Here is a 22375-nt window from a genome sequence, read left to right as displayed (position 1 = left end):
GCGGTTAAGTCATATATTGACACCGTTTTGTTTTGAGTGCATGTTATATAAACCCGGCCCTCCCCCATCCTACAAGGTTAATGTCCCCCGATGTCCCCACAGCTTCCGCGGCCACTGGTTGATAGATAGATAGGATAGCGTACCATAATATTTTCACTGATGTACAGATACTGGGTCATGTTGGTTGGTCCCATGTGTTGTTTTTCTTTTTTGGGGATGAAATGTCAATTTTTATCTCAAAAAAGTACTTAAACCGTGTGTTCGGAAAAAATAGAAAAAATCTCATTTATGAAAAAACATTTATCAGAATTGTTTCGATACGCTCGTGCTATTGTGATTCTCTATTGTACATAAAACTAACACATTTTTAAGGTAAAGTGCTCCAAAATTGGACCGCTTTCTCCGTACTATGTACCAAATGGTATTCATTAGTATTCTATTTCTGTGTAAGATATAAGATATCGCTCAGTCTGTGTGGGTAATACATAGATCATTACGTAAAAAATAACGGTTATGTGATCAGCTTTCACCATCTCGAATTCCAATTTTCGCATGTGTGAATTAACTCACCTTCAGGTTTATGCGCTATTTTAGTTTATTTCTCGTCAAGATTTACATCCTGTTTGGCACAAAGTGAGAGAAAATTGCCCTTCGTATTGTTCTACTATAATAAATATTCGAGCGTGGAGAAAGCTCGATACCAGTGATTTCTTCTACAGGGTGCTTCCGCTTTCACTTCACCATTCACTTTGCATTACTATTGTATTCTTGTAAGCTAAACTAACAGAAGAAGAAGAAGAGGAAAAGTGGAGCTATGCATAAAATAAGTGGAGAAAGTAGAAACATGAGTGAAAGCGGCGTGTTAAGTGTTTGATTTATTTCCTCGCGTCCTTCTCGTTGTTGTGGCTGTTTTCCATTTGGGAGTGTCTGCAAAAGCAGGGGCTGCGGAAGGGTGGGGACAGAGGGGTAATTTCCCCCAGGGTTGTTCGATGTCCGCATCATCTGCCGATATTATGTAAACCCTTCCTTTCTTATCCTAAAATGTTGGCGTCCCCACGGCTTCCGCGGCCACTGTGAAATACTGTGTTCGTATCGGATTCTTTCTCTGCTTGGTACATATCGAAACCATTTTTCATCTAAATTGTTGCGTGAATATGTAAAATGCCAACGCTACCTTTCTTTCTTCTCTTTGTTGTTGTGTTTCTCTCACTTTTCAACTTTCTTCATAAGGAAACCTCTACCTGTATTATTTCATTATGTATTATTCCATAATCATATTAGTATTCTTCTAAGGATAAGCTTATGTTTATGTACATATGCGGTGTATTTTTAGTCGCATTTTTTATCCTGGAAAAGTAAGTGGATATAATATCAGGTCCTTCGTAAAAAGTTTTTTTTATGTATTTTTGCCCATCATCCTTTCTGAGATTTGCTACCTATGTGTGTACTGCCAGTGGCCGCGGAAGGGTGGGAACAGAGGGGCAATGTTATAATCCTTTTTGTGAAATTTGCTACCTATCTACTGCCAGTGGCCGCGGAAGCGTGTGCGGACAGAGGGGCAATGTCTCGACGGTTGTTCGATGTCCGAATCGTCTCCAAATCTTATATAAACCCGTCCCTACCTAATTCTACAATGTTAATGTCCCCACCGCTTCCGCGGCCACTGACCACTGAGGCAGACAGGTACGTATTATGGATGTAGGTATGTATGTATGCACTGCTTTGTGATTCAATGCGCTGGTATTGAACTAAATAAATCTGCTCCTGTTGTTGGCCGGATGCCCAAACGTGCATGAGAAATATATATGTCGTAAAATAAATCGTGCATGAAATTGGTGCAATATCACAATTTTTCCTTACTCGGATAGCTTATCATCGGCATCGTTACATTACAAACAACTACCATTGTCGTCACACTTTCACTGAATTTTACTGAATTTTTAGGCTAATATTTTGTAAATACACGTACACAAAAACTTGGCTCATATAACTGAAAACTATGATTACTTGCTCTGCTGCATTATGTGGACGGGAACCAATTTATTGCCAGAGCAGGTACGCAGTGGCCGCGGAAGGGTGACAATGTCCCCACGGTTGTTCGATGTCCCCATCATCTGCCCAGCTTATATAAACCCCTCTCTCCCCTATCCTACAATGTTAATGTCCCCACAGCTTCCGCGGCCCCTGGACCAGATACTACTACTGACATGACTTTTCTGCTTTCTTTCATGTCCAAATCATGCAACCTCTTTTGGTGCTGATTAAAAAATCGATTGGGTTTCCTGCCCAGGAAATAACTCCCTTTTTTATTAACAATGCGGAATCTTGATCAATTTTCAAAGTGGTTGGTGTACGTATATTCGTATGGAATTGACAGATGAATCTGGGCACTTAGTTATTGGAGTAATGCTAGCCAAGCTAAAATAAAATTTTAATGGATTGTTTATATCTGCACAGGCTGCCCTTGTGTTTATGATGTTGTTAAAATGTCATGTAGCCAGGGGCCGCGGAAGGGTGGGGACAGGGGGGCAATGTCTCCATGGTTGCATAATTTGCCCATGTTATATAAACACCAGATCCGCCTCCCCAATCCTACAATTGGAATGTCCCCACATGTCCCCCCCCGCTTCCGCGGCCACTGGATCTCGCTGAAAGTGAAATGTCATCATGCAACGTTCCAGACACGGATGTGTCTCGTATCGTATCCGTACATATAAATATTTAACGTATCACTATAAAAAAAATATTATTGCTGGGGAAAGTAAAAGTGCAATTTCACAGACATTTTGTGAGTTATGAGTACACATTAAAAATATTGAAAAATATGGAAAATATCAATTAAATATAAGTATTAAATATCTGTATTTAGAGAAATCTGTAAAAAAAAATGTACATATTTAAAGGAGCGGCCGACTATCAGTGTTGTCTTAATTTTTAAAAATATTTATAAATACAGTCATGCACCGAGTTATCAGACATCCTTTTGCCATACTGATTTTTACTCTGATTCTGATTGTAGACCCAGAAACAAAGCGGGAATTCGATATAGATTCAAATTTTTTGAGTCTAAAGATTTTGTCAAAGCCGAATCACTCTTGCGGTTGATTGTCGAAATATTTTTAAAAATCCCGCATTTTCACAAACACAATCAGAAATATTAACATTCTACAGTATGCAATCGAATCAGATTAAAATGACTGTAGGGAAAAGTGTCTATTTTTCCCCAGCTTTCTCTCTCCCCTTGTGTCAATTCTATTCTATTTGCTTCTAATTTTCCGCTAATGTGGGAATAAACCCAGTCAATTGTAAATAATCTCAGCATTTTACGTGATTGATTAACTGTGTTATGTTTACTCAAGGGAACCTTGACAATAAAGTATTTTTGTGTCTTATTTATAAAACCGCACACAACTTTCACACAAACTGGGCTGCCTGCACTCTCTATAATTTTGTGACACGATTGTTACCGGCGGTGACTCTTATAAAACTGGTATTAAAGCATTACTGGCCGGGGTACATCTATGACTCTACCAGGACTGGTAATGACGGGCAGTACGGTTTAATAATGTTGCGGCAATGAAAAATTTACCAGTCAGAGACAATCTACTAGAAATCCGATATAAAATTATTACCAAATCAGTATCGGTGAGGAGTATATATTTGAGTCTACCAGATTTTTAACAGTGTATACAATTCTACCGCGTGGTAACACTATGGTAATAAGGTGTCTTCTTTAAGGAGGGGAGCTTGCGAGGTTGATAATAACAGATCTTGGTGCCCTTTGGATATGTGGTAGGGACCCATGAGTGTACTAAAACCCTGAAGTAGTTTGACTCCATGGCCACATTTGCGCCCGCCACACCCACTCAAAAATGTCCAAAAAACGCTTTCACACCTGTTTTCACTCACTCAAATCCACGCCAAAAATCCAATTTTACTCAGATTTTGCAATTTCTTTCACCATTATACTCCCAGATAGTTGCTTTCTTCAATCCAATATCAAACTCAATTTTTTCGAAATTTTTAGTATTTTTAAAATTTAAAATTCTGAATGAGCATTGTTGTAGTCATCAACAAAACAAATTATGTTTGCGAAATAATCATCAATAAAATTGAGTTTGATATTGGATTGAAGAAAGCAACTATCTGGGAGTATAATGGTGAAAGAAATTTCAAAATCCGAGTAAAATTGGATTTTTGACGTGGATTTGAGTGAGTGAAAACTCGAGTGAAAGCGTTTTTTGGGCATTTTTGAGTGGGTGTGGCGGGCGCAAATGTGGCCATGGAGTCAAACTACTTCAGGGTTTTAGTACACTCATGGGTCCCTACCACATATCCAAAGGGCACCAAGATCTGTTATTATCAACCTCGCAAGCTCCCCTCCTAAGAGAAGAAATAGCCACCGGTGTCGGTAATATTTTTACTACCAGAACGTTGACTGGAAGATTTGGCCTCTATTTATATGTTACCTTTCGGTGATAAATTTTTACCGAAGCGATAGAATTCCCGGTAGCAATCGTACCACAAAATTATTGAGAGGCACGAAATCCAAAACTTGCCTAGCTCTCAGCATGATATTTAATTTCAGGTCCTTCTGGTGAAACTATATAAATCCAAAGTAAATAATGGCTCTCATTCGTGCACTCACCTCACCTCGCACATTATCAAAGTTCTGAATGCTTTCTCCTCTTTCGTGGTAGTAATGGGACAATAAAAACTTTGCGAAAGAGGTGCCGTGCAACCGTGAAAAGTAAACTGGTCGGATGCAGAAACATAAATATGAGACAGTTTTGTCAAGTAAATATTGAGCGTACTCACGTCAACTTTCGCAAATTAAGCAAAACTTGCTAAGTTTTACGAAATTTTACACAAATTTTGTTGGAAATTATTGTAATTTTTTTTCGCAAATTTATCCTGCAAATAGTGTTCAGTCATAATTGATAGTCTCAATTCATTGAAAATTTTTCTGAGATGTTATTTAGTTTTCGGAAAATAGTATAAAATGATGTGCCCGGAAACCTTTCAGATTTTTTTGAGACTATTAATTTTATTTGAACAGTATGTGTGTTTTTATTTCGCAAAATTATTTCACAAACTCATCTTCACCAAGGCCAACAAAATTACAGGTGCACATGGAAATTGTATTAAAATACGTATTTTTAATATATTTTCGAGATTTGCGAAACTCATATTTTGCAAATCTCTTCACGACAAATTTTTATAACTTTACAAGTTGCTAAATGATACGAAATAGGACGTTGTCATGAGTACGCTCATTATAAAAGCTACTTTTGGATGGGTACTTTTATACATTTGCGTGTACATACGTAGGTGAAAGCATAAGATAATAACCGTTATTCTACCAAAACAACCAACCCAAAATTCTGCACATTGTTCTCGTGTTTATTATTTATGTAGAAAGTTATGACAGAAAGAGAGAAATAGGTACTAATGAGTGTCTTATGTCGTGCCGTGTGTACATATGCATCGAGTGTACAGGGCTTATTATTGAATTGGACTTGTACAAGTTCCGTCCGTCTGACCTAAATTATCCTACTTGCATAACAAACATTAATTTGCTAACGTGGAAAGCATGCTGTGTTTGTAATCAGTGGCCGCGGAAGGGTGTGGACAGAGGGACAATGTCCACTCGGTTATTCGATGTGCACATCATCTCCCCATCTTATATAAACCTCCCTCTCCCCTATTCTACAATGTTAATGTACCCAGATGTTCCCACAGCTTCCGCGGTCACTGATTGTAGTGGTTCGGTCAGTCATGCATGCTCATTAAAGTTTCAGGAGAACTATTTGTCATTATCATCTCATTTCCTAGTTTACTTTCTCTTTACAAACATGGTTTTAGCACAAGAAGGAGAAAGCGACGGGAACCCCATCTCCACTCCGAGTTCGGACTTTCACCCGCACCCGGGTAGTAAATATACTATTTAACAAAACATAGATTGCGGGACCACCTTTCTCCCCAGATTCTCTCCATCCCACAAAGATTTCACTATCTCGGCATGATTTTACTTTCGACATTTTTGAGGGGAAAGTGGTTAATACAGTGCATTCATTCATTAAGTGACCACGAAAGTTGTGGGGACATTAACATTGTAGGATAGGGAAGGGAGGGATTTATATAGCATGATGCGGACATCGAATCACCGTGGGGCTCTATCCCACGCTTTCGCGGCCACTGCTTTCTCCTTCTCCACAAATTTTTATTGAAAAAAATCCCCTTTAATATTCACCGCCTCTTCAGTTTCGTCATACCCGACAGCAATTTAAGCGGAGAAAGAGAAGAGAGAAACATAATTCCTTTCGCAAAGAAGAAGAAATGAAAATTCAACAGTATTAAAATTCATGCTTTTTAGATTTCTAGATAAACGAAACCGATAACCCGGACCAAACAGAGAAGACGCCGGGCTAAAGTACTTCTGCAAGACGAAGAACAAATAGCCTCAGGATTAGTCAGTTCTCAAGGCAGTCCTACGTACAGTAGAGATATGTAGGGGTCCATGTTTGCACAGGAAAGTGAACATGGTTGTACATAGTAGCAGGTGAAAGTGTATCAGTGTTTCGGGTGAAAGTAGCCACTTGCAAGAAATAACGGGGAGAAAGTGGTTTCGTGCAGGGAAATATTTTGACCTGTAAGATATGCAAGGTGCAAGAAACTACACCACGTCGCTATATTTCATTCAGCACGTGGCTAGAGGGCGAATATTTCTCGCACTTTCTACCAGTTTCTTGCATTTTCTCCCAGTTTCTTGAGCCTCGCATTTCCTACGTTTCTTCCTCAGCAGTGCAAGAAATATAGGGAATTGGACTAATTTTTTCCCCATAATTTTAGTCGTTTTTACCAGTATTTCCGGCGTTACTAACCACTTGACAATTGCAATAAATAACGGTAAGTGATTTTGTGCAGCTATTTTGCCCTACGAGAAATCTAAGAGGCTAGAAATTACATCCCGCCGCTATATTTCAGACGTTGCGTCGCTTGCTGGCACACATTTCTTACACTTTCTCCCAGTTTCCTGCACCTTGCTTTCTACTGCAAGAAATGTGCAAACGAAACACTAGAATAAGAACGAGGCCCGAAAAATGTGGAAACATATTACACCAGAGATCCATCCATTATTATTGCGCGAGGAACAAGAAGAAAAAGCACAATGTACGCGAGACCATAATAACGCCGAGGCAGAGTTCAGTTGTTGAGGTATTGAATTTTCCAGAGTTTAGAGAAAACTTGTTTGTTTAGCTGGAGGAAAATAAGAATTGGCCCTTTTTCCCCTCTCTCACTCATGGCCAGTGGCATGAGATTAGATTCTCCAAATTTAATAAGTTTTGAGTTTCGCTTCAAAAATAATCTCATCGCTTTCATTCACTATGATTTGTTGGGATAGAATTTCCAAATTTTCAAACCCTTTGATTCGCATCATGGCAATTATGAGCCAATTACTCGGCTTGCAAAATATTTCATGGGGCGGGGTGGATACATAGGGTAACAAAATTATTTGGTCTTGTTGGATTTATTAAATATCCGGACAGACTGTGGGTGGCATTGTTGACAGGGTTTCGTTTATGAGGTGGGTTTGCTACATTTTTTAGTATTGCAAAGACAGAATTGCAGGAAATGCGAGGTGCAAGAAACTGGGAGAAAGTGCGACAAATATGCGCCATCAAGCCACGCACCGTATGAAATATGCGAGGAGAGGAGCAGTTTCGTGAGCCTTGAATTCTTACAGGTCAAAATACCCGGGAGAAACTATTTTTTTACACTGGGAACCAAGAATTGCAAGAAATATATGGTGCAAAAAACTGAGAGAAAGTGTAAGAATCTCTTTATGTACGTCACAAAGGATGAGCACCATGAGGAGCACGTTTTTTGCACTTCAAAGCAAGAAACACAAGAAATTTGAGGGGTAAAAAACTGAGAGAAAGTGCAAGAAATTTACACCATCCAGATACGCGCTGTAGGAAATATCGCGGAGGGTTCTAACATTTTCCATTTCTTGCTGGTCAAAATAGCTGAAAAACAAGCACATTCTTCCCCTTATTTCTTGCAAGTCTTGGTTACTTTCACCCGAAACACTTCTCGTTCAACTTCAAGCTCTTCCCCGTTATTACTACTAGAATATACTGCAAATATAGTTCCACGTATGGGTGAGAGAAAGTAACTGCGAGAGTCATGTATGTATGTAGTTATCCTCCGGATTTCAGAATTTAATAGGCAGCATCATGTTTACGACCGTAACCTCTGTGCTGCACACAAGTCATATCTTGGGCGAAGCATAAATTATTTAATCCTTGAAAGATTGACGTCGGGGGAGTTGACTTCTGAGTGGTGGCTTCAACATTAACTCAACAAGGCAAGAAGAAAAACAGGCTGGATTCCATATAACCCAACTTTTCCCCCCTTTTCAAACATGTCCCAGGCAGAAATGGATGAGGAGAAAGTCTGTAAGAAGGTGTATAAGTGCAGTGAAAGCTATGCATAAAACTTCTTCGTACGTAGAAATATGTCAGAAAATTGCACGCAGAAATGGAAAATGAAAAAATTTGCAGAAATATGTCAAAGTGCAGTGAAAGCTGTGGACAAAACTTCCCCGTACGTAGAAATTATTTCCAAAAATTGCACGCAGAAATAGAGAATGAAAAAAATTGCAAAAATATGTCAAAGTGCAGTGAAAGCTATCAACTAAACTTCCCTGTGTATAGAAATCATGTCCAAAAATTGCACACATAATTGGACTAAAAAAAAATCTGCAAAAATATGTAAAATTGCAGTGAAAGCTGTGGACCAAACTTCTTCGCACGTAAAAATCATGCCAAAAAATTGCAGAAAATCTGCAAGAATATGTATAAGAGCAGTGAAAGTTGTGGAAAAAAATTCTGCAAAATCATGTCTAAAAATTGCATGTAGATGTGGAAAAACTTTGCAAGAGTAAAATTGCAGTGAAAGCTGTTTACAAAACTTCTTCGAAAACCCTTCCACAAAAATTGCACCTTTTTCTAAAAGTATCCTCCCTTAGGTAGCAGCTAATTGATTTCTCTCCGACCCGTTCCGCACGGGGGGCAATGGGTGTGAAGAAAGTCTATATGGGTTTTATTGCTGGCAACACTACTCATATTTTTTATAGGGTAGAAACGTGACCAAAATACGGGAGCACGAGGTAACGTGAGAAATTCTATATATAAGATACGTACAAAAAATGTGAAAGTTTTTTAGTCTTGTATATATTTACCTACTTATTTCTCCGCATTTGAAGAACACTGCTAACAATGTGGCAGCGTCGCATATATCCTCTGTACCGGTATTGATTTGGTAATAGCTTTTTACCCGATTGGTAGTAGGTAGTTTATGTCCTGAGTGGTAAATATTTCATTAGCAGAACATTACTAAACCGTAATTCTCGTTATATTACCATGCCGGTTGAGTCGTAAACATATGAACTCGGGTCAGTAATGATTTAATACCCGTTTTCTAAGAGTGCATCTGCAATTTAACGAGTCAAACATACAGTCCAAATATGTAATAAAACATCCCTTATTTACTTATAAACTCTTAACGGTTCAAAGTTTAATGATTCATTTTACAATTAAACCAGATCTTGTTTGTACGCACGGGAGGCCATTTCTATTCTGTTGGTCCCATATAACTTGTAAATTTTCAGATAACGTTGAGGTTAAATGCACACGGACGACCATTGACCGCGGAAGCGTGGGTGTGGACAGAGAGGCAATGTCCCCACAGTTATTCGATGTCCCCATCTTGTATAAACCTCTCCCATCCCACAATATTAATTTCCTCAGTTGTCCCCATTGCTTCCGCGGCCACTGCGTACAATTAACGATTGTATTAGGACCCCCCCTCCCTTATCCCACAATGTAAATGTCCCCACAGCTTCCGCGGCCACTGCGGACAACGATTGTATCAGGATTGCGTACTTTCCCCCAACTTTCACCGTCCGTTGCATAGTTTGGTTTATCTAGAAACCTGTAAATCGAAGTAAATGTTTTCCCATTCCGTGAGAGAAAGTACGTGCCGCAACCTTTCCGAAGGATAGAAGCTGTCGAAGTGGTATATATGAATGAATTGCTATTTGTCACACGGACGATACAGGAGACAGGTCCCAATTCCCACGTCCAAATTTTATTATCCAATCCAACATCAAACATCCCATCAGCCCGTGAAGCATACATAATGCAGCTCAATTTGCAACCGAGAGATGAACCTTGTCGCAAATAAACTCGTGAAAGCAATCGTCGGCATCCATGTCGGGCATCCTCTCCTCGAGAAGAAGTTTGCATAAATGCGGCATTATTTACTATTAATTCAATTTTGCATGCAGACCGGGTCACTTGCAGAAAGCAAAATGTCACGTAGGACAAAGTTCGTCATTTCTCATTCCATCTAATAGTTATTATTATAGGGTGAAAGCACATTAAGGGAAGGGTTTGTCTGTCTGTCTGTCCGTCAGTAAGATAACGGGAGAACGGATGGAGATATTCGAGATCGGCATCATGCATTAGACCTCAGGGGGAGGATCTTTTTGGGGTCAATCGGATCCCCCATCTCGAGCTCAGGGGGAGTGGACACAGATTTTCACAATTACTTGTTTCACCCTTTTGTTACATTTAATTTAAGCTGTTTATTTTAGCTTATACCCTTTTATGGGAAGATTTTTTCCATCTGTCCGTCCGTCCGTCAGCAGGATAACGGGAAAACGGATCGAGATAATCAAGATCGCTTTGCGGCATCATACATACGACCCCAGACGGAAGATCCTATCAACTTTTGGAGTCTATTGGACCACTCCCCCTCACGAGGTCAGGGGGTGTGGTCACACAATAATTTTGATGATTACTGCTTTCACTCTATTGTTACATTTCGTTTGCACCGGTTTATCATTATATCGTAGATATTAACTCCCATCTGCTCCTCTCCAGGAAAGTTAACCTTCTCTGGAAATGAGTTCCTGTCCTGAATTTTTAAAAATTGCCTTCATCTCTGCTAAGCCACGGAAAACCATTATCATCCCGACCACAAAAGCACCAGCACTACGACACCTCCTGTGTAGCCAGGAGTGAAGGAATATTTCAGGAATGTGCGGTTAATGAATAAATCCAAGGAGAAAGTGTACCTCAGTTGGTGGGTGAGGTGTAGTAAAATGTAGAATTTCGCATTGCACAATCGTCGTCCAAGGTCTGCTAAAGTATAAATGCAAGTTTTTGAAGTGTCCCTTGCCGACGCTCCGGAGTAGAATCGATGTTCTCCTCTTACAAAGTAGGTACACAGTTAAAAATCTTGGATTTATACTGGTATCGATTTGGTAATAACTTTCTACCGGATTTGTATCAGCTTCAGGGTATGTTGCAAATTGAGCGTAGCAACATAAGTTGCGAGATTTCGCAAAAATTTTACAGGAAGAAGACGGGATTTTTTTTGCAAGTTTACCCAGATATGTTCTTGTTTAGCAAAATTATTTTGCAAACAAATTTTCACCATGGAGCTAAATTACACAAAAACAATATCAAAATACACACGTGTTTTTTGTGGATTTCCAATATTTTGCGAAATCATATTTTGCGAATCCCCTTACGACACAAATATTTTGATTTTCGAAACTTTGATAAATGTTTTGCAATGCGACATAAGATGATAAGTACGCTCTTTATTTCTGAGTGGAAAATTCTGCATTACCACAACATTACGAAACGGTAATGCCCGTTATTACCAGTAGAGTCGTAAATAACATTTACATACTCCAGTGAGCAATGATTTAACACCAGTTTTCTAAGAGTGCATATACCCACAAATCCATGTCCCCTCGCGAGAAAAGAGACTCATTTTCAATCCAAATGTGACCCAGGTTCGTTATGGAGTGAGAATCTGCGAAAGTCGACCACGTACAAAATTTATATCCAAATCCAATATCTTTCTCCCTCTCTTGTGCTGCGTAAGGTGAAGGTGGTCTGGTAGAATTCCGTCATTCCAACTTTACTTAATTTCCCAATGCGCGACTTGGCGGTTGGTTGGCCCACTTTACCTGGTTCTTCTTCACCTTCTTCACCGTATGGTGGAATCAGTGGCCGCGGAAGCCGGGGGGACATGTGGGGACATTAACATTGTAGGATGAAGGGAGGGCGAGGTTTATATAACGATGGGGACATCGAACAACCGTGGGGACATTGTCAGCCCCTCTGTCCCCATACGCTTCCGCGGCCACTGAGTATAATAATCCAACCAAAGTTTCCATCTGATTGCTTTGCAGGCATTAAAATTACTTATGTCAACCGGAACCACCACTTTCACCGCGCGAATAATGTTCCAAACTTTGTTCTGCTTGGTATGTATCCTTCAAGACAATGGCCGCGGAAGGGTGGGGACAGAGGGAAAATGTCACCACGGTTATTTTATGTTCCCATGTTATGTAAATCAATCCCTCCCCTATGTCCCCACAGCTTCCGCGGCCACTGATTGAAGAATAATTTTTGGAAGACAAAAACCTGTAGTGTTTTAGAAAAAAAACTTTACTTGCAATTCATCAATGACTTCCTTATCTTTGGCGCCTCGTCCTCGTGACTGATTTTCCGTGTACTTATTATTATTCTCATTAACTTTGGATTCGCCAGGATTTCGCGAACCGATTTAATTAGTGTTGGGTTATAAGTCCAATGCAGGAAAGGGAGACAAAGTCATTAAAATTTGGGATACTGCTTTCTCCAAATGACGGTTTTTTTTCTTTCCCGAGTAGAATTTACTTGCATACTCTATTTTTTTCCTGCTCTCGTGCATGTGTATCCTGCATATCATAGCAATTCGAATTTCCTGCCCGTGTGAAAATCTTGTATGGGATTCTGCATAGGTTGTCTTCACAATCATTTCTACAGGAAAAAGTTGCATGATCCCGCAAAAAAAATCATGTCGGGCGTATTAAATTTTCAGTATTTAGTTTGCTACATTTCTTGCAATGCAAAACAAGCAACGCAAGAAATTCAAGGTTCAATCATATCTGTTCAAAAAAACCTTTTTCATTTAAAGTTCAATCATTCCGATTTCTGACTGAAGATTCTCGTTCACATTGGGTCATCTTCTTTCAAATTCATTTCATTTCATTTAACTTCATCTGACTTCATTTCTTACTTCGCCCCAGTCATCAAGCATAGGGTGAAAAATGAAGTATGTGAGAAATCTTTCATTCACAGTCATTCATCTGACATGATGAATCTTTCACTCATTTTCATTCAAATCACAGGAAATTCATTTTCAGTCGCTATCATTCTCCATCATAAGCAGTCACATGAATGAAAGTGAACAGGTATGAGTGCAATAAACTGCAAGAAAGTACAAGAAATATATATGCACCATTATGCCACGCGCCAATATTTATTTGACAGGACTAGTTTCTTGCACACTTTATTTCTTGCAGGTTAAAATAGCTGCAAAAAACCACTTTTTTACAAGTGAGTACTTACACCTAAAACATTCGTTAAGCAGAAGTGCATAATTATGCATAGTTTTTTACACACATCGTTCTACATACAGTTTTCTACACAAAAACCGGCGAATTTTCTGCAAAAAAAGCGTTGAAATTTTCACACGGGTGAAACATCATATGAAAACGTAGAAAGCACAAAATAAACTACGAGTTCACTCACTCACTCCGAATCTCGAATTCGTAGAAATAGAAAGTAAGAAAAAAGAGAAAGTAACAGTAAAGTAATGAATAAGACAATCGTACACTCTCTCACATTACATAAAAAGTCAGTTTTTCTTTACCATGTGCTCGAAACCCTTCCTGCTGCATCGAAACTGAATAAATGTAAGATTTTTTTTTAGCTTTTTAAACAAGTGAGGCCCGACATGGTTAGTTTGCTCGTAGGCAGAAGAAAAAATAAAAAGTTTGAATTTACTACTCGTCAAAAAACAGGGAGAGATAAACTGAAAGATTCGAGACTGAGGAGACCAGTGGCCGCGGAGAAGAGAGGGACAATGTCCCCACGGTTGTTCGATGTCCGCATCATCTGCCCATGTTATATAAACCACTCCCTCCCCTATCCTACAATGGCAATGTCCCCACAGCTTTCTTCCGCGGCGACTGGAGGACAGAAGACAGATGAAACAGATATGTAATGGACGTACGGACGAATTCTACATTCGCAAAGCAGCCACCCATGAAATGAAACAAGCTTTCTATTTTCATTTTCATTGAAATAAGCTGGTTCATTTAACAAGAAACGTAATTTTATACCGACACAATAACACAATAGCACACATCGGAGCGATTTGTGCATTTATTTATTGAAACTTGAATCAAAAAGAGTGATATTTGATATAAACGATGTTTTGATAATATGTATTTGTTTACTTTGCCGGTATCAGTGACAGCGGAAGAGTGGGGACATTGTACCCACAGTTGTTCGATTTCCGCATCATCTCCCCATGTTATATAAACCCCACTCCCCCCCTATCCCACAATGTTAATGTCCCCACAGCCTCCGCGGCCACTGTGCGGGATATTGTTAAAGGTAAAACCACACGGAAATCTGTACTATGGTTCCACAGGGGATTGCATTCTTTTTCGAGTTTTAACATGTTCCTGAGACCCTTCTTAATGGGGTTTTTATTATATAAAAGATTATAGAAATTGTTGATAAATTGTTCAAAGGAAGGAAATTCAATAAGTATTGGTTGCTGTTAGGACATGCTGAGCGTTTCATATTCCCGCTGATACATGACTTTGAACAAGGAATACAGTCCAAAAACCAGCTTAGAATGGAGGTCTCCCAGCGTATGCTGTCAGATTTATTGCAAATTAGTGTCAACAATCGATTAAAACTTTAATTGATATGAAATTTGCGGAAGACACGATCTCTCATTGGGCACGTTTGGCAGAGATATTTGCATCCGAAGAGGAGAAAGCGTGCAGTAAATTTGAAAAGTGTAAAATGTGTCAACTTTAAGGCACTCTTTCTCCTCTTCAGATGCAAATATCCCTGCCAAACGTGCCCATTGTGAGATCGTGTCTTTTGCAAATTTCATACTAATCAAATTTGCTACAAATTGGCACTACTTTTCTCAAAATCAAGGAAGATCCCCTGGGAGACCTCCATTGTTAAGTGTGCATAGTTTCATTTTTTCGTACCGTACTTCTTCTATTTATATACAAGAAGAAAAAACAGTTAGAATGCGCAATAACTGCAATAAAATAAAACCAAGTCAAGGGAAACCCTCTGTGCAATTCTCTATTCAAATCTATCCCTTGAATTCAGTCGACCGGACTTTACTGCTCAATCGACATCAAAATAAGTAAAATGTTACACGAGATTCAACTTTTTTTTCAAGTGTCCATCGCAAATATGGTTATTGAGTCGTATGCAAGGTGCTGATCCTTCGTCTGGCATTGATATGAACGTTGAATAATTTGCATTTTGCACTGTTCATGACTTGATTCCCTGGATCCTCACGGGGGAGGAGAAACTTCATCCTAACGTGAAACGAGACAAGCAGCCATCCACACAAAATCGATCAGTTCCACACATGTCTTGTCGAGAAATGGAACAATGTTCATTGGATTGGACGGGTAGATAGCGACCCTCCGCAACACCACGCACTAAACAGAATAACATTCCCTCGTCGGACCTTATTGTTTCCTCGGAACAAAATACAAATTACTCGACCAGTGGCCGCGGAAGCTGTGAGGACATTTTGGTACAACATAGATAAATCATGTACATGCAAGTAAACGGGTAGCTAGTTAGTTATTAGAGAGTGCCTCTCTTTATGTAGCATCAGATATTGCATATCTTAATAATCTTCACTTGCTCGAGTCCAATGGCCGCGGAAGCCGTGGGGACATGTGGGGACATTACTATTTTAGGATAAAGGAAGAACGGTTTGAGAAGATGATGGGGACATCGAATATCCATGTGGACATTGTCCTTCTATCCCCACGCTTCCGCGGCAACTGGTCCCTACATATTTTGTGATCATGTACCAATGGCTGCGGAAGCCGTGGGGACATCTGGGGACATTGCCATTGTAGGATTGACGGGTTTATATAAGATGCGCGAGTGATTAGGAAATCGAATAACCGTAGGGACATTGTCCCTCTTCTGACCCCACCCTTCCGCGGCCACTGGTCCCACATATTTTGCCATCATGTCCATAAAACCCGGTGAAACAAAACTACCCGCCTGTCCATTCCCAAACCCACATCGTATAAAACACTGTTGCTTTCACTGGACAAAAATAGGTCGGAGAAAGTAACGAGATTCGTGCCAATTTTACAATATTCATTGTCAGCTTAACCGAGATCCTGCAAATAATAAAACTTGCACAGATACAAGGGTAACAATAGACACCCATTAAAATGCACATCTGGTCAAAATCTCTCTCCACGGAAAATTTGATTATTTTGCTTTCACCCTTTAAAGCTCCATCAATAAAATGGTGTGTATATATTTCCGACGGGAATCTCTGAGTAAATGTTGGATTTAGAAGACAAAGCTCCTTCATTTAGGGGAGCATAGGCCGCGGAAGATGTGGGGACATTAAAATTGTAGGATAGGGGAGGGACGGGTTTATATAAGATGGCAGATGATGCGGACATCGAACAACCGCGGGGACATTGTCACCCTTCCGCGGCCACTGAATTTGTCCCAACAGAATGGTGGAGAAAGCAGAGGACGACGACGAGAATCCGTGCAATTCGTGTTTGTATTCTGTTGTGATATTGCAAAGTATTTTCCACTTGAGTCCACTCACTGATTTATTCAAAGTCTTCTCCAACTGGAGTCCGATTCGGGAGGAGAAAGCAGACAAAAGGGAAACAGTTGTGTGGTTGGGAATTCATGAGAGGTGAAGCAGCAGCAGCAGCAGCAGTGGTCCCCAAAGTATTGGATGGACGGAAGGTAGAGCAAATGCAGACACGGGCTGAAAAATAGCAACCTTTATTCTTCGTAGAGGATCAGAGGTGCTGCATTGAAATGATGATGATAGCGAAACCGGAAAATGACAGTGTTTCGTTTTTTTCGGGGTTTGCAAAACTTGTTGCAGTGTAAAAGAAGGAATACAAGATATGTAAGGTGCTAGAAAGTGCGAAAAAGTGCAAAAAACTGCTATGAAGTGCAAAAAACTGCGATAAAATGCAAGAAACTGCACGAATCGTCTTATTAAGTCAGAGAGGATGATCACTATAGGAGCATATTTCATGCGATTTTTTTTACATTTTTTGCACTGAAAAATTTGCAAGGTGCAAAAAAACTGCACGTGCCGTATCAAGTAAATCAGAGGGGCGGATTTTCTTGCACCTTGCATTTCTTACCTAGCTGCAAGAAACCACTTTCCCCAAGCTATTTCTTGCACTTCTTGGTTACTTTCACCCGAAACACTGCTCCAAATACTGTAAAACTCGTCTGGGACCTAGTGGCAAACAACCTGGGTCGAACAAAGGTTGCATAATCATCAACATAATTTCTAAGCCTAGCAAAAAAAAACGGTAACCTGCCAATGAAATATTCGAGGTGGATGTGAAGCCAGAAAAGTAGAGACTAATTTTTTACCCAGGTCGTTATATAAATTTCCCCTTGTAGATATAATGTCACACACGACTGCTTTCTTCAATTAGTCAGCATTACAAAGTGGAGCCACCTAATTAATTAAGAAGCAAACTTTTCCAGTCATTAAAACTTTTTAGAAAGTGAAAGTGAAAACAAGTCTGAGAGACGAGCCGTATAGTGAAAGCTAAGGTATGTGATCTTTGTGTCCCTTATAGAACAAAAAAAGTAGCTTCTCTACATAAATAAGAAATCTTTTTACCAGGAATCTTCCCAACTTTGAAAGAAAAAAAGAGTGTTATTTTAACACCAAGACGAGAACATCCTCATTCTTCCGTGTCAGTGGCCGCGGAAGGGTGGCCACTTAGGGAAATATGTGTAACGCATAAATTACCTGGACACCAAAATTTCTCAAAAATACGAATATTTATTTTCTATGTTGTGGAACGTTCGAAGATAAAATTGGATTTTTCTGGATATTTTTCTTCCAAAATTGTGGAATTTTCTCTATACCGACCAATGTTAAAAAGTGGATTTTTGTGGAAAATCCTCGAAATGAAACTGGTTGAAAATTTTAACTGGTTGTTATCAGGTGTAAGTATGAAATTAACATCGCACAGAAAAGAAATTTTATTTAAAAATCAGTACAACAAAAGACGCCTCACGGCTTCCGCGGCCACTGCTCAACCCAACCACTGCTCTACCCAACTATCTGGTCAAGTCTGAAGTTCTTCCTCTTTTTTTAAGAATTTCTTAACCAAGAAGAGATGACACAGCGAAAAAAAAATCTACAGATGTTGTGTTAGCCAACCATCCGTCACCACCACCACGAACACCACGGCCACATTTTTCTCCTCTGTGCTACCATACCGTACCCGCTATTAGCGTACTTTCTCCCCCTCTTACCACCAGTTTAGTGTAGTAATACACACACTCCTGGTCCATACATAAACTAATGGCGTAAGAAAGGAGTGAGGAACAAGCAACACACTTCAACCCATCCAGCACCACGGCGGAGAAAGCAGTGGCTGCGGAAGCCGTGGGGACATTAACATTGTAGGATAAGGGAGGGAAGGGTTTATATAAGATGGGCAGATGATGGGGACATCAAACAACCGTGGGGACATTTTCCACACCCTTCCGCGGCCACCGCCTCGAGAGTAATGGTCCAAGGAGAAGGTGGACGGGAAGAGAAAGTGGGAAGGAACGTTATCTGCATCACCATCAGCATCGTGTCCACAGCTAGGATACAACTTTGACCAGAGGAGATCATGTTCCGCTTCACATTTCAGGGGAAAGTGCACATTCGATTTTCTCCTTGAGCAAATAACGGGCTAAACCAACATTCATACTTTTAAACCAAATCCAATCCAATTCTCCAACCGAACACGAGAACAGAACAGTGAACATGGAAAAAAAACTAATGCCATTTCTATATTTACTTTCTCTTATTCCACCCCGATGCTTTCTCCTCGTTCAAGAATAAATACCAAGTTCGTGCTTTTTCTGTGGTTTGGTTTTGTGAAGACGGAGGAGATCGAGGCTCTGAGGTGGCAAATAAGAGGTAGGTGAGTCTCTACTTGGACGACATAAGTGGCCCAGCCAATGACACTGTCCGTATGGACATACACGTTCATATCCTACTTATAGATTCTTGGAGAAAGCAAGTGAACGGATTTTCAGCCCGATGGAGAAAGTATATAAGTAGGCGAGGATGGATCTTATAATGGGACAATGTATACAGTGGCCGCTGAAGTGTGGGGACAGAGGGACAATGTCCCCAGGGTAATTCAATGTCCCCTGGGTAATTCAATGTCCCCAGGGTAATTCAATGTCCCCTGGGTAATTCAATGTCCCCAGGGTAATTCAATGTCCCCATCTTATACAAACCCCTCCCTCCCCTATCCCACAATGCTAATGTCCCCTCACAGCTTCCGCGGCCATTAAATGTACATGATTATGCCTGCCCACATCTCCGTTTTCCTTTACAAGGTTACGAATTATTTTCTACATTCGTCCCACGTCTCACCAACCACACAGGAAACCCCAACCAACTACCAACATGTTTAATTCATTAATCTACAATGTACATATAACAACCCGCTATGGATAATTTGATGTGGATGCATTTTTATTACCCGAAACCAATTCCAGGAGAAAGCAGCCCCTTGCGTAATCATATAATTGGCTTTTTGAGTCCTTCACCACCTCGAAAAAAAATATAAAAAGGAAACTTTCAAACCTTTATTACTCTATCGTTATTATTAAATAGCGGAATAATGACGGCTTTTTTACATTGTTATCATTTTATTACTGCGCGAGCCAGACAAGGACAGCGGTGTGGTGATGTGATGACCCATATAAATTATTCAGGACGGAGACGAGGTGTGAAAAATTAAAGCCCGTGGAATGGATGTACTTACACTTTTCATAAAAAAAGATCAACCACATTATACCGAGGGATGATGGCCAAAGTGAAAGTAAGTGTGTGTATACTTACTTACTTTCACCACAGTGTATTAAGCTTTTGTATGTATACACGGTGAACTAAGTGGCCGCGGAAGCGAGAGGAGTCACGGTTGTTTGATGTCCCCATCATCTCCCCATCTTATATAAACCCATCCCTCCCCTATCCTACAATGTTAATGTCCTCACGACTTCCGCGGCCACTGCTGCCAAGCAAGTTGCTTCCCGTTTTTGCCATATAATTCACATAACGATCACCCTTCAAGCATTTCCAGTCATTTGTTATGTCCCTGATTCTGAGGTGGTGGCCGTAAAAATGGAGAAAGCGAGCATTTACTGGGCAATTAATTGGGACTGGATTAAGCTGGATCACGTTTGTGGTCATGAGTTGAATGCGGTCGCTATCTACAGACTCACACACACAAGGTAACGTAACGTAAAGTAACGTAACTTATTATGTGGCGGTGCTTTCTCCGCCCTCGCTTTTTTCGAGGAAGAGAAAGTATGTACACGAAGCTGGGACAGGTTCCTGGTAGAAAATTGATTGAGAAAGGAGAAGGAGGAGGAGAACTAACCACGTACTTTTTACTCCTCGGCTCAAGTTTGAGCTGACGACGAGAAGAAATTGGACACACAACGATGAGTGAAAGTACGACATGGTCTGTCTGCCCGTGGTGAACTGAACTGTTGAATACATCATTAATTAAAATGACATCCCTGCCCAGATTGTATCATTTTGGACTTGTTACGTAACGTAACTGACTAATTGACTTTGGACAAGTATTATAAATTCATTGAAAATAACTCACTTTGAAGTCTGGTTTGCTAGATACATTTATATTTATGTAGTTCAGGGAAAGTTAATTGGTTAATTAATTGACACGTTCATAAAACACTCACTCATGCGACAGCTTTCACTGGAATACGTGCTATTTATACGTGTCATAATTATTTGTCGCTACATATGAACACTTTTCATTTGGGTGAAAGTCATCATCAAGCGAATGGGATTTTAACGGATTTCTGTTCTTTGTTGTTTAACCGTTTTCGTAGTACTGAAATTTTAACAAAATTTAATATTTCAATTTTATAATTACACTTGATAGCAACCAATTGAAATTTTAAAGTAGTTCCCAATAAGTGAGCATTTTGGTGAAAAACACGAAAACTCCACTTTTTAACATTGGCCGGTATAGAGAAAATTCCAAAATTTCAGAAGAGAAATATTGAAAAAATTTACTTTTTACCATCGAATTTTCCACAAATAGCAAAGAAATCCTGTGTTTTTAATAAATTTTGGTGTTAAGGTGTTGTATGCCTTATAGATATTTGTGTATTTCGTCCTCAACGGTAAATAAATTAATATTAAACTGCATGTTCTCCGTTTTTAAGAGGTTAATTTTAACGTTAATTAGGAAATTGTCAGAATTAGTGTTTGTCATAATTAGCCTAAAATCGCCACTGGCAATATATGTTTTTTATCCTGGATAAAAATACAAAACCTTTGAAATAAAACATACTCCATTTCTCCATGTGTGAAGTTATTGTCGGTCTGATTCACTCAAATGTTGGAGTACTTTTCATCTCCTTTTGTACATTTATTCTCCTCCAGCTTTGTCGGAGGAGAATTTACTCATCAAACGACTAATTATTCTTTGGTGCGTGTAACGAACATTTGTTATACTTGATAACAAGGCAGCATCCAAATTTAGTCGGGGAAGGGGATAAATTATGGCTCACATTTTGTGGCACATGCATATCTGCAATTTTGTCCGTACGTATGGCTGGTCCCATTTATTCCGCTAAATCTGAACGTTCGCATGATTTGGTACCATTGCCAAAATTAAGTTGAGTAGATAAAATAATGAATCTCGTGGCATCTCTCGTGCAAATAAATGTCATATGCGTGTTATATTGTAGCCTTAGAAAACTGGTATTAAATCATTACCGACTGGAGTACATATATGATTCTACCAGCCCTGGTAATAATGGGCGTTACCGTTTAGTAGAATTACAGTACTGTAAAATTTACCACTCAGAAGCAAATTCTCTACTACAAATCTGGTAGGAAATTATTACCAAATCTATACCAGAAAACTGGTATTAAATCATTACTGACCGGAGTACATATTTATATGACTCTACTGACATTAATTTTCTGTAATGGTGTGGTACTGAAAAATTTACTACTCAGAAACAAACTTCTATCAATCCGGTAACAAGTTATTACCAAATCAATACTAGTACGAAGTATATATGTCACTCTACCAGATAAACTACTACCAATCCGGTAACAAGTTATTACCAAATCAGTGACTCCGCCAGATTTTTAACAGTGTATAAAT

Source organism: Folsomia candida, unplaced genomic scaffold (assembly GCF_002217175.1).
Source record: "Folsomia candida strain VU population unplaced genomic scaffold, ASM221717v1 Fcan01_Sc002, whole genome shotgun sequence".
Lineage (NCBI taxonomy): Eukaryota > Metazoa > Arthropoda > Collembola > Entomobryomorpha > Isotomidae > Folsomia > Folsomia candida.
Note: the sequence above shows the minus strand (reverse complement) of the source record.